Raw genomic sequence first — 5102 nt, forward strand, 5'->3', positions numbered from 1 at the left:
ACATTTTGGTTTCCGGAATTTTGTTTTTTCTTCTAAAATGTATGTTTTTAACACTTGCTTTGCTTTTTTAAATTTTTGTAGTGATCTTGAAAATATTTTTGCCTCAATTGATTTGTTGATGTCATTTGCACTTCAGGGCTACCGTAGCATTCTATCAACACTTCTTTCACAATCACCATATTGGGCCCCTCTAGTTTGGGCTAAAGCCCTCAATCTAAAAACTGAACTAAAAAAAACATCTGCCAACTTTAGTAAACCATGACATGACAACATACAAAGAAGTAGAAAAATGTTAAAGCAGGATGAATCGAGTTGCCTTCAGATTTTTGGTGATTACTGATTATTTACTGATTTTAATTGGTTTGTCCAAAATGTCTTCACTAAATATTATTTGCTTAAAATACATAGGACCTATCAAGATGGGGCACTTCTCTGAGGGGATAGTGGGACCTCCACTGGAAGCACTGAGGAAAAAGTACCAAATTCTATCTCTCCAAGATATATATTCATATAAACATTTTGACATAGTGTTTGTGTGTGGGTGGGTCAACCCTTTTTTAGAATTCTCTTTTCTAGTACTTTTACTTTGTTTTTTCTCATTTCTGTTTCAGCAGTACAATAAAACTATGTGGTGATTCCTTGTATCAAGGTTTGATACTATTTTAAAAATGTTCTGTTCTAAAAATTGACAAGTTTTATTTACAGCATCTGCTCTCACAGCTGAGTGGAGAAGGTGGAAGTTGCTCCTCTTCTTTGCGTGTTGTGTTCTTCAGGTGTGGTTTGCTGTCCTTTACAAACAGAAGAGTAAGCCAGACGGTGTTGTTTTTCTTTCTCTGTTTTGATGAGTCTCCAACTGCCTCTGCCTCATTTGTTAAACTCAGCCTGAACTACTCCCTCTTTCTATTCCTGGTAAATTTGACTTCTACTTTTTTTTTTTTTTTTTTTTTATTAATCAAATCAAAATCAGAACATTGTTTCTTGCCTGCATGAGTAAATGTGTGTACCTCTCGGGGAGTATGTTTTCTTTTCCAGGGTGGGGTTGATAGCTTTCTGCTTTGCATTTCAGCTCACACCTCATCCCTTTTCTTAAGGGGCCGTGCAGACGGAAGGGGTGGGATTATATAAGTTCATGTTTTCCCTTTGAAACAACAAATCAAACTAATTATTCTATGCAATTAAATGTGAGCGTAGTGTATGCATTGCTGTAAAATAGTCAGTTTAGAGTTATAACACTGTATGTTTGTTAATGTATATTTTTTTTAATCAATGTATTACTTTATGTCTGAAATGGGTTTTAAAAATCTGTATTTTTAATATTTTGATTGAATTGTTCAATAATGTCTAATGGTTGGAATACAATTAAACCAAATCAATATCTTTAATTTTATTATTGAAAGCAACAAAGTGAGATGTTGAATGATGTATCTTCCTGGTGGAGAGAGATGAAACCTGGTGTAGGGCTTAAGAATTCATAACCACAAGAGACTTGAGTTCTGATTTATGCACTTCTTTCTGTTATTTATAGACTAAAGTTTGCTAAAAAGACCGAAACAAGGAGTTCTATTTTCCACAGAATAATGGTGATTCTAAAAAAACGTGCATGTGTGAACTTTGTTTTTTCTCCTTCCATCTTCCTTCCATCTATTCATTTTCTAAACCACATGTCCCTTGCGGGATCATGGGGGTGCGAGAGATTAACCTGGACAAGCCCCCAGTCTGTCACAGGGCCTAAATCACACAGCCATTTACACACAGGGACAACTTAGAGCAAGGGTGTCAAACTCAATTACACACCGTGGCCAAAATCCAAAACACAACTTACGTTGAAGTCCAAGATGAACATTTACTGAATACTCTAAAAATAACATTTTAAATCTTTAAACTGTAACTTTTTAACATTAGTTTGAATAAAAAAGGGCAGGAACATTATTCCAGAATAAATCAACTTGATCCTTAATTAAATATTTTGCTCTCCATAAAAATATATTTTGTCAAAATGATGCAAGTTAGAAATAAACTAAACATGAAAAAAGAAAAAAACTCAAATTTCATTACTTTGGGCATTTTATATAGAAAATAAAATTATTAATATCTCAAAAGATATCCTGTTAAAATGATCCAAAATACCTGGAACAATGTCTGCAAATGAAAAGAAAATACAAAGAAAAAACAAAGCAAATCATTCCTTTTTCTATGAAGCATATTTTTGGACGGTGGGAGGAAGTGGGAGTCCCCGGAGAAAACCCACACATGCACGGGGAGAACATACAAGCTCGACACATAGAGGTCCCTCATTGATGGTTCTGTTTCAGGTCCCCCAGCCGAGACTGGGGGGGCCAAGATGACTAACCGCTGGGCATTTTATCTTATCCCTTTTTTAAAAATACATATTACAGTATTGGAGCAGTTTCTGTTTGTCAGAAGAGCCCCCCCTCTCTCACACACACACCTGCACACACCCACACACAAGTATGTATTTCTGCACCCTGATGAGGACTTTTGTTATTGAGGCTGTCCTCATCCACTGATATCACCAATGAAAATATAAATGTGGCTATCACCAACACATGACCACATTTGAGTGAATTTTATGTTCTTCCAAGTTTGTTAAAACTGTGTGTTTATTTGTAGAAACATATATTTCGGAAAAAAAAAAAAACTAGTTTGGTCCTGGCAGTATCATATTTTGCCAGAAGGGGGCAGTGTGATCCTGTTTTACAGTAGTGAAAAGAGTGACTTTGCTGTTTAGTTTTTTTTTTTCATAAATGCAGAAGATCAACTACAGGAAGCCACCTCCCTCTCTTATCAGTTATTTTCTATTTCTGGAAACATGAAACTGCTTTCAGGTGTACATTGGGCGATAGAGCGCCGTCCAGCGGCTGCTGCCCACCACTGAGAGAATTTCCCCATTGAGGGAGTAATAAAGGATTTGATTGATTGATTACCTCAGACACAGTAACACCCTAGTTCATACAGACACATGAAGGAACAAAGGCACATGGCGATCTCAGCCTTTAGCTCTACTCTGATTGGAATTATTTTGATTTTCTGGTCATGTGTAAGTTTGTTTTAGGATCCTCTGATAGTTGCCACATTGGAAACAGCAGTAGTAGAAGCCTGTTTCAAGAAGCTACAAAAAGGCATTTAAATATTTGAACACCCTGGGATTTATGAAGGGATCTGAAATTTTCTTTTTAGATTCATGGTCACAGCCACGATCAAAAAACCAAATCTGAAAATCATCTTGTATGAAAAATTGTTTAGTTGTATGAAACTGCTGCAATTAAGTCTTTGAACACTTAATTATCAGCTAGAATTCTGACCCTCAAAGATTTGCTAGTCCTCTTTTAAATAGCCTACCTCCACTCCACTTATTATTCTAAATTAGAAGCTCCTGTTTCAGGTGTTAGCTGCATTAAGTCACCTGTCCACCCAATACAACGAGTAAGACTCTGACTACTAACATGGCCGCCAAGACCAAAGAGCTGTCCAAAGACACCAGAGACAACATTGTAGACCTTATCGAGGCTGGAAAAGATTTTGGGGCTTGTTTTCACGTTTCACATAATTAATAATCTTTTGGGCATTGTCCCTTCTTTTAAATAAATTAATTCTTTAACTTTTAAACATCAAAGTATACACTTGTGTAAATAGTTGTCTGTTCAACACCTTCAACCATTTGTTTCAGGTCCTGTCTGGTAGAGCAGAGGAGGAGAAGAGAGGATGGAAAAGGTTTTTCTGCTCATCGTTGCTGCTTCAGGTCAGTTCTCTCTTTACCTGGTGGGTCACTTTCTCTTCATCCTTTAGGACAGATCTGTTCTTACTTATAATAATAATAATAATATCCTTTATTTATATAGCACCTTTCAAGATAAAAATCACAAAGTGCTTCACAATAAAACACAAGTAAAACGAAGAAAAAAACAAGAGTATAAAAGCAGCTTTTTAAAAGAAAACACTGAGTCAACAGATCTGAGGCTGAGAGGAAGGGAGTTCCAGAGAGATGGAGCCACTGCTGCAAAAGCTCTGTCACCTTTAGTTTTTAACCGTGTTCTTTCAACCACCAGCAAGCCTTGGTCACATGATCTCAGGGACCTGCTGGGAGCGTACGGCTGCACAAGGTCCTTTATGTAGACCGGTGATTGGTTATTAACTGCTCTGTAAGTTAAAACCAGGATCTTGAACTGCACTGTGTAGGCGATGGGAGCCAGTGCAGTTTGATCAACAGTGGGGTGGCATGAGAATAGTTGGAGGATTTAGTTAAAAGCCTTGGACAACCTGAAGCCGTTCTAGAGATTTTTTTACTGAGACCTGTAAAGATGGAGTTGCAATAATCGGTAACACTTTATAATAAGATTCCTTAACAAGCTTTGTTAACACATTAATAAGCATTATTAACATTCTTATAAGGTGTTAGTAAGACATTTATTGGTGTAATAAGCCTAATAAGGCTTATTAAATTCCTAAGATAACACATTTACAAGCATTATTAATGTGTTAATATGATGCTTATTGTTACATTATTACCATTGTATACGTGGAACAAATAAGTGTTAACAAGCTTAATAAGAATCATTAACAAAACTTGTTAACAGATTAGTAAGCCTTATTAATGTGTACAGTTCTTGTAAGACATTTAATATCATTATAGATGTCTCACACTGACTTATGTGTTAATAAGCTTAATAAGAACCTTTAATAAACTAAAGGATTAATTTACTGCATTAATAATGTGTTAAATGCAAGTAAAATATTTATTAGCATTATGGGTGTCTGGTAAATACCTGATAGTGTTACTGAGAATATTGACTACTCAGTCAGACCATTGTTTACAAAGATCATATTAGTAAACTGGTAGTAAGCTTAATAAATGTGTTAATAAACGTTGTTAACCATTTATTGATTGTTTTGCAGCACCTTATCTAAAGTGTGATCAAATCCATATTAGTATACTGGTAGTAAGCTTAACAAAAGTGTTAATAAACTTTGTTAACCATTTAAACAAGCACAAAGCATAAAACTTGTAAAATGATTTTTTTTTATATACCATTGAAACAGAAATATTTAAAAACATTCTGTAACAATAAAACATCTGCAAATGT

Source organism: Oryzias melastigma, linkage group LG7 (assembly GCF_002922805.2).
Source record: "Oryzias melastigma strain HK-1 linkage group LG7, ASM292280v2, whole genome shotgun sequence".
Lineage (NCBI taxonomy): Eukaryota > Metazoa > Chordata > Actinopteri > Beloniformes > Adrianichthyidae > Oryzias > Oryzias melastigma.